The 20160-nt window shown below is 38.0% G+C and overlaps 1 non-coding gene across 1 annotated transcript; it reads right to left on the reverse strand.

Annotated features, from left to right (window-relative positions):
* Window positions 1-19479: 19479 nt before the first annotated feature.
* Trnat-ugu (transfer RNA threonine (anticodon UGU)) lies at window positions 19480-19553 on the reverse strand. Its single transcript has one exon. It is a non-coding gene; the product is annotated as a tRNA-Thr (tRNA).
* Between the last annotated feature and the right edge of the window lie 607 nt (window positions 19554-20160).

The following is a 20160-nucleotide window of genomic DNA, read 5'->3' on the forward strand; positions in this document are numbered from 1 at the left end:
TTTCTGTGAATGTTAACCTTAGGAGGGAAGTATTTCAAGCAGTGTATCATTAGCCATTATAATCAATGGCTGAGACGGTTTCTTGTAATTATTAAAGGAAATAAGCTTAATCTTGGCAGCATTGAACGTTAGCAAACAGTTATGACCCCATTCCACTACAGACTGGGAGTTTTTCTCTAGAGTTTTAGCAATTCCCTAGATATTAGTTTTACCCTCGTGTTTGTTATAAAGCGTGGCATCATCAGCAAATATCCTCATCCCAGAGACTGTTCTATTCTTTGGAAATATTTCCACGAGATTTCGGTGGACGTAACCTTCGGTCTTCTTCAAGTAGATCTTGTTGAAACGGTTTAGTAGAGAATAATTATTATTAATTATTATAAGGGTGTATTCCAATTCCTGCTGTAGCTATTCATTTGAGCTTGAGATCATATATATTAGTCAGTTATTTACTATGACGTTTAGCAATAACATACTGAATTTTCAAGAGTTTACAACAATTTTAAATGTCTGTACGAAAAAGTCTGGAAACTTATTTCAAACACCTCGTATATGTTTTCAATAAAAATTAAAAGTAAACTTACAAATTCATTGTAGCGTTTCAGTACTTACGTATAAGACAGTCGGTTTCCCGGGTAGACGCATTTGCAAATGTTGTCATGATGCCTGCACAAGCGATGCATGGATGATAGCCCATTTCGCTTTTGTAGGTGCCCTTAGGACATTCCATGCATGCATCAGAAGATCTACTGTACACATAGCCAGCTAGACAGTCCACTGGAACAAAATAAAATTATAATTAAAAGTAATAACGTAGAATGAAAGATTGTAACGCGGACGTGCGTAAGGCAGCAACAGTAGTCAACGTATACAAATGACCAAGCTGTGTGCGATGTGATGTCACATCAAAGACGAAGGAGAGAGAAAGATTATAAAAAAGGAAAATGTGGTCTAGAAAGTGAGAAATGCGTGTTACACACGTAACCCGAGTGCGACAGGAAAAGGCGTGTCCTGAACATGGCCGGACAAAGACAGAGTACCACGTGAGAGTATGAGAAAACTCTTGAAGAAAAGACAATGCGTTATTCTGGAAGTATCTGTAAATATATTGTGGGCGAATAGCAGCAAAAAATCGTTGTACATTTTGTACATTCAACTTAGTTTATTCTTAATCAGTTCATATGCTGTCTGTCACGTTGGTACAGTGGGAACGTCACCAGCTTTGAATGCTACAGTTTTGTTTTCGGTTTCTACTCTAGCTGATGGCACCCAAATATTTGCTTTTGTAATCACGACTCTATATATACGAAATCTGAACAAATTAAAATATCATATTTAAGCGTATTTTACGCCCATGCAAAGCCCCCCACCACCCTATCTTTGCATCAAGAATGTTCTGAACCCCATCTGGCATCAATTGAAATGACTCCCGCCTTGGAGAAGCTCCATATTTTGACAAACTTCTGTGCTTTACCTTTACTCCCGATCTAAAATAGAATACGTACATCAAATCCATTGCCAAGGTCGCTGGAAAAAATGATGGACTCCTTCTCTCGATCCAGTAGATATTTACCTGCTGATGCAATTCTCTACCTATATAAGAGCCAGGTACGTTCAAGGATGGAGTATTTCTGTCACATCTGGGCAGGAGCTGCTAGGAAGACCTTATCCTGCCTTGACAGAGTTCAGAATAGACTTCGTAGCTTAATGAGGGATGCCTTTTTCTCTTCCCTGCAACCTCTTTCTCACAGAAGAGACGTTGCGAGTCTGTCTCTGTTTTATCGTTATTTTCATGACAAGTGCTCGTCTGAGCTCCAATCTATGGTCCCCCTTCGCCAAACATTCACGAGAAACACTCGTTTGGCTGTAAACACTATCAATAATTTCCCCCACTCTTTATCTGTGCCCAAATCAAAACGTAGATTCCATGAACAAAACTCCTTTCTAAGAACTGCACACCCGTGGAACTGTCTTCCGTTTACCTGCTTTCCAGCTGACTACAATATTACCGTCTTCAAGTCCAATGTAAACAAGTTCTTGATGAGCTGTTCCCCTTAAGTAACTCAATTTACCAAATTTACACTTCTAACGATTACTATATGTGTCCTTTTGACCACTTGTACACTTTTTAACCCTTATCCTTGAGTGGCCTCTGTGCCTTAATAAGTGGTGATGCCTTTATAATATATATATATATATATATATATATATATATATATATATATATAATTATAAAGCTCAAATGACCTTGTAACGAGTGATGTAACCCACTTTCCGGTTTCCGGTTTACGACATCTGGTTGCAAATGCGCGCATAAACATTAACCCATAACAACTTAAAAAAATAAACACAAATCGCTTCTTTTGCAGATTTTGACCTGCGCACTGAAATATTAACGTTATTATTTCAAAATTATTATTTAACATGGGAAGAGTGGGGGTGTTTTGCAACTATTCTTTATTACAACTATACTGTCGATATTTTCTTACAACTAAACAACTTTAACCCGTTGACAAACATAAGAACAATTGTAGTAAAGCCAAGACTACTACTACTACTACTACTACTACTACTACTACTACTACTGCTCTCTCCGTCCCTTTTCCTCCCTTCCTTCCTTCTTTCTTTTTTATTTTTTACATTTCTCGATACAAAATAGTTCTGTGAGAACAGTGAATTTGTTGACACATTTACTAATCTATTTCAATATTAGTTTTATTTTATTTATTTATTTAGGTTTTATTTTTTTGCTTCAGGTTTTATTAATTATTTTTTTTTTAGATTTTAAGTTTCTATAACTTGATTGAAGGATTCCAATATGGGTTTTTCATTCTTATATTTCTCATTGGTAGGTTCATGTGCGTTTTTGCTGCTAAATGACTTTCGTCGGCGTTCGATTCGTAGGAAAATCACGTATAATTTTCGATTTGTCAGGGATTATTCGGAAAAATAGGTAACTTTACACGAATAGGGAGGATTTTCTTTTCATGTTTGAGTGATAAGTCCGTGATTTTTCATTTTAATATACTTTCATAGAAATGTTTCTGTTATGTAAAAAAAAAACTATTTTCTTTACGTCACAAGTGTCATGCTCATACATGAATTCCATAGCTAATATAACATACTGACCCAACGGGTCACGGGTAGTCTAGTATATATATATATATATATATATATATATATATATATATATATATATATAAATATATATATATATATATATATATATAAAACCACTAGTCTAATATATATATATATATATATATATATATATATATATATATATATATATATATTAATAAGTAGACTAGATAGAAAACGAATATGTTTTTTCCTCCTGCCGGAGGGCGAATTATTGAATTACTGTTTCTTTTCCTTAATGTATGGCTGCCCGGCGAGGCGACAGCATATCAACCCTAACGCGAGGAGAACTGACAAACACCCGGCTGTGATTGAAGACTGACCAGGGCACCCAACGGGTCCTGCTGCATGAAAAGGTCACATCTGATTGCCGTTGGCCAGGATAGTCAGAGGTCACACCGCCTTTTCCCTTAACTTGCAGAGGGAAACGCTCCAACACCAGAACATAAAGCAGAGGCGACAGCGGACAACCCTGACAAGAGACCCCAAACGACTCCGAGAGTCTAACATTTACTTGCACCGCTATCGTCGGTCTGAGCTACATAACGAAGACCAACTGACGGAAGTCTGGACCAAAACTGGCGGCCCCCATAACAGCCTCCAAGAAACCATAGTCAACCCTGAACGCTTTGGACTGATTTAAATTGATCAGTGCGGCTTCTGTGTCGTCTTTTAACCCCTCTAAGATTGTGTGGATAAAGTGCAAGTTGTTTTGAATCGATCTCCCCTTCACAGCATAGTTCTGATCTGGTTCAATCAAGGCAGTCGGTTTGCAAGAACGTGGTACAAAATTTTCAACTTTGTGTTTAGCAGAGTGATGGGCCTATAATATCAAAATTCTCCTCACCATGCCACTCTCTTTTCTTCAGTACTGTGACTAATAATCTGTCTAGGGATAGGTCCATGAACAAATCAGTCGTAAAACACATCCTTCAGAAGAGGAACAAACATGGGCTGCAGCCTCAAATACAGTGCATTGGTCAAACCATTGAGCTCCGGAGATCTGTTATAGCCAACCTGCTTCAATGCAGTAATTATCTCATGCTCCGCAACCATCCAATCACAGCTAAGTGCTCGGGTCGCAGTAAGCCAGCTAAATAGCTGCCAACCCCTTGGTCACGGAGTTTAGGTAGTTGGATGAAACACTCCTCCAAATCTTCATGAAGCCCCTTGCAAATCTCGCGAGTCGATATGAGAGTACGTCCTTCCAGATTTTTCACTTTCTGAATGTACCCATACGAGTCACAGAAGCCTTACGCTCAACAGCGTTAACATTTTCGGTTTCGTTAGAGACTGTTTAACCTAGCTCTAACTACTTGATCTTCATATCGCTCGCTAGCCAAGCGATTGAGGTCCCCCATAACTAACGCTATCTCTAGGGGATCCCCCAGCTACCACCCGAGTAGCCTATCCTTTTGGTTCAAGCCCCAGTTACATCGAGGCTTTGGCTATATTGGACACAAAAGTGCCTAATTTGAGCCTAAAGTTTAACCTCCACTAACTTCCGCTGAATTAATGTTGTCAGCTGGTCCCAAAAGTCGACCATCTCCAGTAAGTAAGCAGTTATCTTCCAGTATCCAGCCAACCTAGGCCTATCGCGTAACTTCAAACGAACCATAACTAATTAACTCGAATGACCTAGCCAGTGGAACGTGGGACAAGATAAGAAATCTATTTCGCCTTTTCTGTAAGTGCCACGTCCACATCTCCCTCCCCAGGTGATCCAGATGGAACCTGTCGACAAGATCACATGAGGCTATAAAGTCAGACAAAATGCTTCCACACCTATCCGACTTTCTATCCCCCCCCCCCCGACCTTATCTATCTTGGGTCCAAGATGGCATTCCAGTCCCCCATTAAAACTCCGGATTAAAGCTCTGGATCCGATAAAAACACCCCCACAAGCCGAAAAAGGAAACCTTTTTGCTGGTGATATTGGGCATGCAAACTGCCACAATCTGGAACTTACCGCTTTTAACGGCAACATCGACCACGACCAGCCTCCCCTGAGCATCCGTGTGAACTACGTTTACCGTCACGGATAGGGTGCAACTGACTAGCACAGAAACCCCACAACTACGAAGATTTCCATATGTTAAGTAAATGTTTATTAGCACATCGCAATCCCCATAAGAAACAAAGTGTGTCTCCTGGAGAGCAGCTGCATGAACTACACGGACCATGAGATCCCTCAGCATGATGGCAATCGTACTTCGGAATCTCATGTACCTCATATTTAAAGAAACTAGGTTCAAGTCCATACTTCCCTACCTAGTAATATTCATCACCGACGGGTCTAAAATCCTCGGGGATTAGGACGCCGAAGGTCTGACTGATACTGCCAGACCATTTCGAACCAGCCCTCCCACGTCCAAGGGGAAGGTTAATTTAATTGCTCTGTAGAAGGAAGGGAGAACATAAATAAGGACCCTCCCTTCACATTTAACGTCTATGTTAGTGACGGATGCTCCTCCTTACAAGCATTAGCCCTGGGATGTTGTTGGCCTAGTACCTGAACAGAGACCCGCCGATTCGTACGTGAGTCTCCCCGAACCTGCAGTCTGCTTAAGTACTGTCGAGTATTAGACTATCTGAAAACAAATAAAACAATAAAAAAATTAGTAGTGCCAAAAAGGGCTAACAACAAAAACAGCAAACAAATTGTCTCTGAAGGCTCGGGCTCCCAAAGAATGGGGCGGTCCTTAGAGAAAAAAAAACTCAACTGTGTCTAGAAGACTCAGAAGGCTCATCACTTGACTTGTGGGTGTGGGTATCTTGGAGGTTTCCTATCGGTGATGGAGGGGCCATTCACTCGATTGGCAAAGAACCTAGTATAAACGCTTGTTTTAGAGGTCTGGAGTCCAACAGGATATAGAACCATGTACGCCATACTTAGGTGGGAAAGACGATCCCCAACTTGGCACCTCTACGCATGCACAAACTCACTATCTTTATCCATCTTCAGTCAAAGCCCTCGGAGTAAAATCTTTTCCTATCACATCTGATCTTTACCTTCAGCTGGTAGTTCAGCTTGAAGAAGGGGACCAGATCCTGATCAGCAAAAGATTCAACCCCGCGCTTGTACTCTTGAACCCCATTCTCGCCACGGCCAGGATCGCAAGAAACACCATGTCCCACGGCGGCTCTGCACTGTGGATGACGTAGGACATGTCCAGCAAGCGAGGTTGCTCGAGATCGATGCAAGCTGTCACCTCAATGACATCCATCCAGTACCGTCTGAGTCCACTGCAATCCACGCGTTTCCTTAGCTGGGTTCCTGCAACAGGGACACCCTAAACACCGCACTAGTCTGGCACTTTTCAGTATGGCACTGAGGGGCAACGCATTTCGAGTCAATCGCCAGGTCAAGAAAAACTCAGAGTTGTTAAGGTGACTTGAACCTGACACCAAGCTCTACCGAGAGTGGATCTCCTCCTTCAACAACCCCAGATGCTTGATGAGCGGCTCGTCGGTGGCCCCCTCACTAGTTCCTTATGTAGTTCCTTTCTAGTCATCCGTAAAAAGTCGCTAGACATTGGGAAGTTTCTTAGCGTTGCCCTACACTCTCTCAAGAATTGCATGTCACTCCACGGTTTTAGACGTGTCTTGACCTTGTGATCGGGAATGAGGTCAGTAAAAGCATACTCGACTGTGGAGCCACATGCAGACTATCAAGATTGGGACCCTTTCCTTGCATTGAGTCGAATATTCTTCCAGGGAAGGGTCACAGTCTCTAACTAATCTGGTTCCCAGAATTGCCTCCCTGGTGGCCTCCACTATCTGCCAAACCTGGGTTTTGCGGCCAACAGGTGACCTGATGAAGGTTGTTACGAGGGTGGAATTTGGGAAGTTTTGGGGGGGGGATTCAGTTTTTTTTCTCCCTATCTTTCGGAAGTCCAGCAACGGCTTTGGATTTCTCCTCTGCTCGAGATGAAGGTCCGTGACGACTGACAGGGGGTCGATCTTATATATATCCTCCCCCGATTTAAAGGGTGGGGCTTTGGAGTCTTTTTTTTTTAGCCGTGAGGGAGATGCCGATTGGCTTCTTTTCTTCCCTGGTTTGAAGTCGGGGTGAAATAGTCGGTGTGTTGGTACCTGTGTCTGATTTAGGTGCAGTGTGGGGGTAGGGTTGATGACCTGTGCTGGTGGTGGGACCGGAGCTTGTAGTGGGTGTGCATGTGTGCATGTGTCATTGTTCTGGGAGTGGGCGTTGGTAGTGTGTGTGTGGGGCCGGTATTGAGTGTTTGGAAGGTGTATGTTCACAGAGTGCAATGATCACATCCTTGCCCTCGTTTTTTACTCTTTTTTGTATGAGCAGGAAGGGATTATGTAGTAGTAGTCTCTCTCTCTCTGCTTCCTCTTCATCGGAAGAGCTCTCAGTTTTCCTCGTTGTCCTTTGTTTGGTGGGGATTTTGAAGTCTTGATTGGTCTTCTGCTGTTGCTGCTTTAGCCGCTGGTTACGCTGCTGCTTTTGCTGCTGCTGCTGCTGCTGAGTCTGCTCCATCTGCTGCTGTTGCGGCTGCTGTTTCACCTGCTGCTACTGCTGCTTCACTTGCTACTGCTGCTGCTGTTATGCCTGCGGCTGCATTTGTGACTGTTGCTGCTTCCCCAGCTCTTGGTGTTGCGGTCACGACTGTGGTTGTGGCCGCTGCTGCTGCCTTGAACCAGGTGTTTGGGCTGTAACGGAGGTGGTTGTAGTTTTCCTCCTGCGACCCACCATCATGCTCTGTTACCTCTGGGAGTTTAGCCAATCCCAGGGAAGATAGTGGGGCCAGCCTTGGCAGGGCATCTTCTGCTGGTTTCGGGGCAGCTCTTGCTGATGGCTGGGCGGCAGCAAGTTTCTTGGGACACTCTCTGGCCAGGTGTCCCTGTTTCTGGCAAAACCAGCAGTGCAGACAGCAGCCCTCCACGACCACCGTCATGTTCCACTTAAGGTGCACTGCCGCCCCTGGAATTGCCAGAAAGTCCTCTTTTCTTAGTTTGAACAACACCACATAGTCGGAGTTGTGGATGCCGTTCCGAGACTTCAGCAGGTCCACTTGTTCCTCCTCACTGAACTAGCTGAAGAATGCACCCAAGTAATCGGTTCAGAATTGTAGATGTGGACTCGGGTCCTCCACTTTCCCTGGTACTTACGGTGCAGCTTTACCCTACCACTCTTCAGCTCTTTTCTGTCCAGCTCTTCTGCCGTTTCTTTCTTGGGGAGGAGGATGTCCCACAAGGCGAAGCTCCTTCAGCCAAAAGAAGGTTGCCGGGATGTTAAGACTCTGTAGGAGCTTTGCCATCTCTCCTTTATTGATTCCGAAGGAGGCAATTTGCTTGGAACTCTAAGGTTATGAATGAAAGACTCCTGTCTGCAATTGCCTCCCATGACTGTGGTACTCGTTGCAGCACATTTTCCTCGATGTACTGCCTGTATTTGGTCAGGTAGATGGTCCTGTAATCCTCCCGGGTCAGTTTCGAGTGTGAGGTTCTTTCCCATGCTGATTTTGTTGATGGTCAGTTGGCAGTGTTCTTTGTGGGATTAAACTTCGTTTTGTCTCCCTTTTTGGGGGAGTCACCTTATCGGGGCGCCTCTCCATTGGTCTGGTCTACTGAGGCTGCTGACCCCTTATTTCGTGACTCTGGGAGGTACGTCGCATCAGTTTGGGATTTCGCTCCCTATTTGGGGGAGCTGCTCTCCTGGGCGAGATTTCCCCTGGTAAAGTCTTTTGGGACTACTGCCCTTTTTTCGGGTGATCCCAGGCAGTCTGCCCCTTCAATTGGTTGTTTAGCTCCCTTTTGGCGGAAACTGTCCTCGTGGGGGAGCATCTCACTGGAAAATGTCTTTTGAGCTGCTGCCTTTTGGTTTGAAAGTCCCGTACAGTTAGTCTCCTTGGATTTAACCCTAACCCTAACCCTTTCTCTTTCTCGTTGGGAGCCTTTCTCTGGACAACGTCTTTTGGGTCTGCTGTTCCTTCCTTGAGTTGATTCGGGCATTACGCCCCTCTCTTTTTAATGTTTCTTCCCAATTCTGGGATCGTCCTTTGGGGAGCTATCTCTCTCATGTAGGCTTCCATGCTAGGGGTTGTCGTTGGTATCTCTCTTCTAGTGTCTGTATGGTCAGGAAAGGCGTAATGTAAAGTCCAAATATCACAGTTTTGACCGACATGCAGACGGCGTCCAAAGTGGGGAGCCAATTTTAGCGCCAAAAAGAAGTGACGCCAAAGGCGGCAAGAGGAGAGATAGAACTGAGAGAGGGAGTTGGGTGTTACTCAGAGAGAAAAAAGAAAGTGTGTCCGATCTTCCCCCAGAGGAAGGTCGTAATTATTAGCTTGGATGACCCCTCGTGGGGGAGAGAGCAGAGAAAGATAGACAAAGTGGAGGCTGCGGACAGAATGCTAACCCAAAAAAGAAAACAGAGTTTTTCGGTGTGTTCCAGGCATAAGAATGTGTTTCTAGAACAGCACTACCTCGCACAAAAAAAATGTAGTGAGAACAGATACTACACTTTGATACCAAAAGGTTGGGACAAACTGAGAATAAGGCAAGCTTTTTTCGATTTATTTAGGCATTTCTTTGCTTCCCAATGAAAGCAAATGTGACACAAGGTCGTTTTTAATGTGGGAGGAAAACCAGCTCCCCGAAAACAACAACAAAAGGGGCACTCTGGCAGTATCTAAAAATAGTAATTCTCTCAGTATGAAAGGGTTGCCCTACATTGACCAAGGATCAATTACCTTAGGTGTAGCATCAGAACAGATACAACACTTTGAGGTATTAAATCTTTTATTTAGGCTAAAAATACAATGTAATTCAATGTGAACAAAAAAAAACTTAGGCATAAGTCCAACTCAAAAGGAAAGGAAATGGGGGTCGTTGGTCATCCTTGTCATTCCAGAACTAAACAAAAGTTTCTCTTAGCTAGTATCTTCTTCCACCATAATACCGCTTCACCCTTTGTACTGGGGGGGGGTGTCCTACTTAGCACCCAATTGTTTAAAACATTTTTTATTGAGGTTTAAAAACAAGAAAGCTAAAAATAATAATACAATAATTCATTTGTGTCGAAGACAGGGGAAGAAAAAATACAAAAGTGGTTAGGAGGACCTTCCCAACCCTATCTAGTTGATATATCACCTTAAAATCGACTACAGAATATAGCTGAAGCTATCCTTCCTGAATCCCAGTGGTGTTTCCGCCAATCCAGAGGAACCATTGGCATTATTTTCTGTGCAAAAAAATCAAAAGAACAAAAAAAAGACATACTCCTAATATTCTTCGACCTTGAGAAAGCTTATAACAGTGTTTCAAGAACAGCAATATGGTAAGTCCTAGATCGGTTTGAAGTCCCTGAACCATTTGGCGCCATGATCAAAACCCAGCAGGACGGGAAGCTAAACTGATCCACCAAGGTAACCTGTCAGAGCCCTTCTCTTGCGGTTTTGATATTCGAAGTTCCTCAAAAAAAAAACGGGGGATAGATATCAAATTGCAAAATTATAAAATAGAAACTTACCATCACGACATAGACAATGAGCAAGAGTAAATATCTGAAAGAAAAAACCAACTAGTTTAATAAATTTTTCAACATTCAAATTCGAATAATTCAAAATGATTAAATGTAATCAATGTAAAATAACAAAAAAATATTTAAATTGAAAAAATCTGTCATGGGAAATAAACCAAATAATTAATCATTTGTTTATGAATTTTTTGGATGAAGATTCGTTATTTTTATTATTTGGACCCTTCGGACTACTGTTCTCATCTTGAGTGATATTTTCATAACATTTAATATGAATATATGGCTTTGTGGTAGAGTATTCGGCTACAAATCGAATGATCCCCTGCTCAAGCCTGGATGTACCTCACCATTTTATTTTAATATTTTATTATTAACGAGTTCAATTTGTGATAAAATAAGAGGTTGCCATTTAAAATCGCCGCAAATCATTTTTTTTTTTTTTTTTCAATTTTCACCCCAAACAAGGCACAGTGCCACTTTGAAGCAGGGGGCTACTATTAGGGACTTAATTAGCGGGGTCATTATGAAGGGAGAAGAGTAGAATTTCTTTGTTTGCATATTTTAAAAATAAACATTACACTGAAAAAAAAGTTGTTTAATAAATTTTCAACATTCAAATTCGAATACTTCAAAATAATTAAATGTAATCAATGTAAAATAACAAAAAAAATATTTAAATTGAAAAAATCTGTCATGGAAAATAGACAAAATAATTAATCATTTGTTTATGAATTTTTTTGGATGACGATTCGTTATTTTTATTATTTGGATCCTTCGGACTACTGTTCTCATCTTGAGTGATATTTTCATAACATTTTGATCGATGTAACCTCCGACCTTCTTTATGTGTATCTTGTCGAACTCGGGAATGTTTCGGTCGAACTCGGAAACTTGGACGGAATTTAGAACGGACCCCTTTATTTACTTCACGGGGGTGGGGAGGTAGCATGCTCTTGTTCCATCAGCCATGAATGGATAGAGGTCCTAAGGGATTCACGGTTGTATTTTTGGTCGTCCACACTGATAATTGAGCCTTTAACTTTCAGAAGAATATCGTTTTTAGAATTCGTTTTTACATGTACTCTAACCACTGCGCCATGGGTTCGAAATTCTGTCCAAATTACCGAGTTCGATAGAAAGATTATTGGGTTCGACAAGATACCCCTGAAGAAGGTCGGAGGTTACGGCGATCGAAACATTGTGCAAATGACACTAAAAATAAGAACAGTAATACTCATAATTAGTCCTTCATCAAGAATTCTACATTTTCATTCTTGTTTATTTTTCGCTGACAACAATCTTCTTTGCAATTCAAATGACAATACACGAAGTTCGTAATATATTTACTATTATATAAAAGTCACTTTGTGTGTGTAAGTTATTTCCTCATCGGTTCCGAAACTTCTGAGCCTATCTTTTGCCAAATTTCACACAAAGCTAATTTACATGTCTGGCAGTGTTCTTAGATATGTTTTGTACAGAAATACATCCGATAAATATCGAGAATCAATAAAATCCGATCTTAAAAATAGTGTTTCTCTCTTACAGAAAAAAAAATTACAGTTACACAGCCAAGGGAGAAAATAACATCTCAGCAAATCAAAAAAAATATTTATTATAGTCTGGAAATGTAGCTTAGTGGTAGAACATTCGACTATGGATCGAATTATTTCCTATTCAAGCCCGTGTGAACTTCACCATTTTATTTAAATATTTGCTTATTAATAAGTTCGATTTACGATAAAAGTAGAGGTACGTAGATTCCATAAACAAAGCTTCTTTCTTAGAACTCCACGTCTGTGGAACTCTGTTCCATGTGCCTGCTTCCCACCTGACTTCAACCTGGATGTCTTCAAGTCCAACGTTAACAAATTCCTAATGAACCGCCCCCTTAAGTAAACATTTCATCAAATCTCCACACAAACGTACTGTACTTGCCATAACCCTTATCCCTGAGTGGCTTCCGGGCCTTGATAAGTGGTGACCACTGTGTAAAAAAAAAGGTACAGTTTAAAATCGCCGCAAATCATTTCTTCGTTTGCATAAAAAATAGGCATTCATCGTTAAGTGTAAAATATGAGCTGACGTGATTTTTAAACAAACACAGACGGAATTCGATAAACGACATTAATATTGTTATTTATTTATTTATTTATTTGCGAATTAGTCCACCGGGCAACTTATTTCTCGTAAATATACAATAAATAGATAAATAGAGAATTAATTTTGTAAAAATACATACGCAATTTGCATAAATCAAAATATCAGATTTAATGGTATTGTACGAAAAGACAACTCCGGGCTGCCAGCTAGTATGTCATAAAGGCCGGTGAGCTGAAAAATTATGTCATCGCTGAGGTCCGAGCAAACGAGATTCATTGAATAGTACTGTCGGAAATGAATAAAACAAGTGAAGCATGGATGGTCTCCCCTGAGCGCACAGTGAACGAGGCATAAAAAATGACTAAATTCAGCATTTGCCGCCCTCCCCTGTTTAGCCCCAAAAGTCCTCAGGGGACGTAAAATCCTGGTGAAAATGAACAAACGGTGCTGTTATAGGCCTTACCATGTGTAAATTTGAATTCTACGCAATGCTAATAAAATCCCTCATTTGCCCCCCCCCATTTAGCCCCAAAAGTCCCCAAGGTCTTAACATATTTAAATTTGAGTTCAGCACCATGCAAAACTGCTAAATAGACATGCACAGAAAATTTTGGACAAATATGGTAAAATAGTCCCAAAAATGAAGTGTTTTTATTAGCCCTAAAAGAACCCCTGGGGCACACCCAATAGTTATCGCGAAGTATAGACAAACAAAGTTATACGTTACTTCTAAAACATCTAAACAAAATTAAAATTGATCTACCTTTCTCCCCGAAAACATTAATAGAAATAATTAAACTTATCACAAACATTACCCACTTCCAATTTAATAACTATTTTTATAAACAAAAATTCGGACTCCCCATGGGAAACCCCCTCAGTGGGGTACTCGCTTGCTTATTCTTAGAATTCTTAGAAACTAGCTCTTTTAAATTTAGAATACCTGTAAACACAACTTATTTTCGATACATTGACGATATCCTCATTTTTCTCCCCGCAAATACACACATAGAAGAATTAAAAAATAAACTCAACTCAGTCGAACCCTCCACAAAATTCACATATGAATCCGAACATAACAAATCCCTACCATTTCTTTATGTACTTATCATAAGATCTGAAAACGATCTTATGTTTAAAGTACATCGAAAAAGTACACACAAAAATGATTATATACACTATTATTCGCACCACAGTGATAAAATAAAAACAGGTATGATCATCGGTTTTTTCTTACGTGCCCTTAGAATCTGCAGCCCTCAATATCTCGAAAATGAAATCACACATATCACCGAATCACTAAAACTTTTACAATACCCAACTCACCTCATCTCTAAAACAAAGAAAAAAGCCATCAAAATATACTCGCACATAGACAAACAAAAGCAGAACACACCAGATACACCACTACTAAATAGACATCTTTTTATACCTACCCACACTAACAACGACACAATTTGCAATACTCTTAATAATCTAGGCATACAAACAGTACAAACCACTTCCTTAACTATAAAGCGAACTTTAAAAACTAGCAAGCATTCCACTGAAATCTCCACATCCAAAGCCGGTATTTACTCCATCCCATGTAATGACTGCAAAAAATCATACATAGGTGAGACACAGCGAAATTTGGAAATCAGACTAAGCGAACATAAAAGGGACATAAGAAATGCCAACCCCTTAAATGCACTCTTTTCCCCACTGTGTCGAACATGGCCACTCTTTCAGCTCTGGACGTGCAAAAATCTTAAAATCCATCCCAGATAGAGCAAAACGGAGACTTATTGAATCTGCTTTAATTTCAAACATTCACACCATCAAACAAAGAAAAGGATTTTATAATGTAGCCCCAATCATAGGTAATATAATAATAAATGAACAAAACATTAATTTAGATCCTGGTTGATAAAAAAAAAAAATGCATATATGTATATAACCCGACCCCCTCCACACACACTAGATATAAATTCTCTTTTCATCATGAATTTTTTTCTCTCCAGAACAGAAAGAGAACTGAACTTATCTTTCGCATGTGATATATGACCGTCTTCCTGTACATCCTCGCCTATAAATCCTGATGATGTCCCCTGAAATAGGGACGAAACGTTGATTTTATTTTTGTTTTTACTCTTTTAGGTTTTTCCTTTTTATTCACACACACATATATATATATATATATATATATATATATATATGTATATATATATAGTATGAGAGAGAGAGTATTATAATCGCCCATTTCTCAATCAAATCGATTGATGGCCAGCTCTAATCGGGGACCCACTTTGGTTCAGCGGGAAGATCACATGTCTCCTTGCATTGTCGTAGTTCACAAAATATTGTAGTCTACCTTGCACTCTATAGAACGTACTGTTGATTTTATAAATTTATTTTTATATAATATCTTGAGATAAAATTCAAAATGCAAAAGTCAAGTATCATGTTCGATTGTGCTTTAAAGAGAAATATTCATTTCGAACGAGCAACTGTTTTACCACAGAACCTACTATTAATTATGTAGCCAAACCTTTGCTCTTGCGCGGCGAAACAAATTCTCAAATGTTATGCTAGGCTGTATAAGGATGTTAACTTTTGTTAAAATCGGACTGTTTCTTCTTTAATTAGATTTCTTCGATTATCGATTTTCGCTACTTATCAGAGCCGTTCCGATAGAAAAAACTATCTGAGAACATTCTCAGACAGATAAATTACATTTATTTGAAATCCCCCCCCAAAAAAAAATAAATCGGCCCAGCCGTTTCGGGGCCATTAGGGAATAAGCTCAAACAAACAGACACAACGTGCATACCTTGGATAACTAGAGATTATTAATAGATATATTTCTACTAATCGAAAAAAATATGAGGAAATAAAAAAGAAACTTGAAAAAACTTTTATATATATATATATATATATATATATATATATATATATATATATATATATATATATATATATATATATATATGTTCTATTTAGTTAAAAAAATAATGTGATTTGCTTTATTTCACAAACTGAATTAGATTTAATTTTTCGTGAATACAATATAAGGCAAGCAAACAAAACACAAAACAGTATTAGAGCCATAACGTCTTTTTGTCGAAAAGCTAATGATTCGTTATTTGTTTTGTTTTGTTTTTTCAAAATTTCTGTAATTTCTTTAGCTGTTTATGCAACAAATTGTTTCAACTGTAAAACAAGTTTCAAATAACTGCGTAGCATTTCACATTTATAAGGTAAAATCTGTTTTGTGTTTTGTTTGCTTGCCTTATATTGTATTCACGAAAAATTAAATCTAATTCAGTTTGTGAAATCAAGCAAATCACATTATTTTTAACTAAATAGAATATATATATATATATATATATATATATATATATATATATATATATATATATATATATATGCTTATGATAAGTATGATAGGTTATGAAAAGGAAGGTTGTAAAGAGATAGCTTCGAATTTGGGGGGTATCAAAACTAAATCAAAATATGATGAAAGTAAAAAAAATAGATACACCCCATAAGTTATTATACCATACCTGTTCACACTGAAACACTTGTCACAATATTCTGTGGATCTATATTTCAAAAAAAACTTGTTAGACTTTGTGAAATATTTCCATTCTATGGAGGTCAGGCGCGAACGAACACCCCATAATTTTATTATACCATATTTCTTCAAACTGAAACATAATTATCAAAGTATACTTACGCAGATAGATATGAAATGTCTTTACTAAAGTTTGTGCCTATGTCCATTCTATGGAGGCCAGGCGCGAACGCAGATCCCACAATTTTATTATACCATCCCTATTTAAGTTAAAACATACTTATCAAAGTATTCTTATGTACATGTATATCAAAAACACTTGTAAACGTTTTTTGTTTATTTTAAATATTTTTATTTCCATACTTTGTGGACCAGGCGCCTAAGCAGACCTCACAATTTCAATGAATCGTCATTATGCCAGATCAAACATACCCATTCCTGTGTCTCGATACATCTTCTATCATTATATTTGATCAGTTTTCTATAATAGTCAACCATATAAGAGGCTATTCGTGACTAGGCACACACAGACGTTCAGAATTTTATATATATATATATATATATATATATATATATATAGTATGAGAGAGAGAGAGAGAGAGTATTATAATCGCCCATTTCTCAATTTTTATTTTTTCATTTTAAATTTTTTTATTTCCATACTTTGTGGACCAGGCGGGAACGCAGACCCCACAATTTAAATGAACCACAGATTTGGCAGATCAAACATACCCATTCCTGTGTCCCGATACATCTTCTACCATTAAATGTTATCAGATTTTAAAATGGTCAACCATATAGGAGCCTATTCAAAACCAGACACACACACACACATTCAGCTTTATATTATAAATATATATATACAATGAAATAAAAGGAGATGCAGAATTTACCTGATAAAAGCAATGGTAAACTTCAAGCAAATATAAATACAAGTATTTATGTATAGATATTTTAATTGCAACCCAATAAAAAAGCTCAAAACACACAATAGATAGTAGAGCTTATTATAAGAGAAGACAAATTAAAACTGCAAGTTGAAATTTACAATCAAAATTTATTGTTCGACTGCATACTCCAAAAAACATGTTACAAAACCATTATTCCTCTTGCTATTCTTCTCATCAGAGGACAGAAAAAAATCAGCAAATTATATTTGTAGCAATGCTAGAATTTGCTGATTACGACATTAAAAGGAACCGCAATTTATTATAGTCATAAATTGCAAAAATGTACTTGTCCTTTAAAAACGACGAGTGAAAAGAAGCAGATGTATGGAAAATAATTACAACAAACCGGGCATTATCACACAACCATTACTTCATATATATATATATATATATATATATATATATATATATATATATATATATATATATATATACATATATATATATATATATATACATATATATATATATGTATGTATATATATATGTATGTAGTTATATATATACATATATATATACCTACATACATATATATACATAAATATATATATATATATATATATATATATTTATATATATATATATATATATATATATATATATATATATATTAGACTGTTTTTTTTTTAAATTTGAAATTTTTTTATTTCCATACCTTGTGGATCAGGCGCGTACACAGACCCCCCCCCCCCAATTTTAATGAATTATCATTATGCCACATCAAACATACCCCTTCCTGTGTCTCGATACATCTTCTATCATTATATTTGATCAGTTTTCTATAATAGTCAACCATATAGGAGCCTATTCGTGACCAGACACACACACAGACGTTCAGCTTTATATATATATACATATATATATATATATATATATATATATATATATATATATATATATATAGTAATTTATAAAATATATATGTCGATTAAGCTACACTGAATATTCTGCGTTTCATCCACTATAGGGTTCGTCAGGCTTATGTGCGAATTCTATGGTTGTTTCTCGTTTTAATATATGTTGAGGATTTTAGTTAGCCAATAAGCTTTCTAGTATACACCGCGCCCCTTCCGATCAGCCAATGGGCATGCATTTTATCGAACAAAGGATCTGTTTTAGAACTAGGTTAGTGGTTTTAGGCAGACGATTTTCCTCCTTTCTTTTTTTTATATATATATATAAATATACATATGCGTACACACATACATGCACACATACATGCATAAACGATCACACATATATGTATATATATATATACATATATATATATATATATATATATATATATATATATATGTATGTGTGCATGTATGTGTGTACACGACTGTATATTTATACATAATTATAAAAAAAAGAAAGAAAGGAGGAAACTCGTCTGCCTAAAATCACTAACCTAAACAAGTATAACAGGCCCCAGAGGGATATGGAGCCGATATATTAATGAAACAATAAATATTATTATGTATCATTAATGATTAATCAAGTGTTAAACGAGAATAAAAGGCTCCAGAGGGATTCGGACCCTCGACCTCCAGTTTACAAGACTGGCGCACAAACCAACTGAGCTATGGAGTCGATATATTAATGAAACAATAAATATGATTATGTATCATTAATGATAAAAAAAAGTGTCACACAAGAATAAAAGGCTCCAGTGGGATTCGGACCCTCGACCTCCAGTTTACTAGACGGGCGTTCTAACCAACTGAGCTATGGAGCCGATATATTAATGAAACAATAAATATGATTACGTATCATTAATGATAAAAAAAAGTGTCACACAAGAATAAAAGGCTCCAGTGGGATTCGGACCCTCGACCTCCAGTTTACAAGACTGGCGCTCTGACCAACTGAGCTATGGGGCCGATATGTTAATGAAACAATAAATATGATTATGTATCATTAATGATAAAACAAGTGTTAAACAAGAATAAAAGGCTCCAGAGGGATTAATTTCGACGACCTCAAGTTTACAAGACTGGCGCTCTAACAAACTGAGCTATGGAGCCGATATATTAATGAGACACTAAATATGATTATGTATCATAATGAAAAAAAAAAAGTGATACACAAAAAACACGCTCCAGAGGGATTCGGACCCTCGACCTCCATTTTACAAGACTGGCGCTCTAACCAACTGAGCTATGGAGCCGATATATTAATGACACAATAAATATAATTATGTACCATTAATGATAAAACAAGTGTTAAACAAGAATAAAAGGCTCCAGAGGGATTCGGACCCTCGACCTCCAGTTTACAAGACTGGCGCTCTAACCAACTGAGCTATGGAGCCGATATATCAATAAAACAATAAATATGATTATGTACCATTAATGATAAAACAAGTGTTAAACAAGAATAAAAAGCTCCAGAGGGATTCGGACCCTCAATCTCCACTTTACAAGACTGGCGCTCTGACCAACTGAGCTATGGAGGAGAAATAGTAAGGAAACAATAAATATGATTATGTATCATTAATGATATAACAAGTGTTACACAAGAATAAAAGGCTACAAGGAGATTCGGAACCTCGACCTCCGGTTTCAAGACTGGCGCTCTCACCAACTGAGCTATGGAGCAGATACATTAATGAAACTATAAATATGATTATGTATCATTAATGAAAAAAAAAGTGTTACACAAAAATAAAAGGCTCCAGAGGGATTCGGACCCTCGACCTTCAGTTTACAAGACTGGCGCTCTAACCAACTGAGCTATTGAGCCGATACATTAATGAAACAATAAATATGATTATGTATCATTATGATAAAAAAAAAAGTGTTACACAAGAAAAAAAGGCTCCAGAGGGATATGGACCCACGACCTCCAGTTTACAAGACTAGCGCTCTAACCAACTGAGCTATGAAGCCGATATATTAATGAGACAATAAATATGATTA

This window comes from Euprymna scolopes, chromosome 11, assembly GCF_053919585.1.
Source record: "Euprymna scolopes isolate OS-2025 chromosome 11, ASM5391958v1, whole genome shotgun sequence".
In the NCBI taxonomy this organism is placed as follows: domain Eukaryota; kingdom Metazoa; phylum Mollusca; class Cephalopoda; order Sepiida; family Sepiolidae; genus Euprymna; species Euprymna scolopes.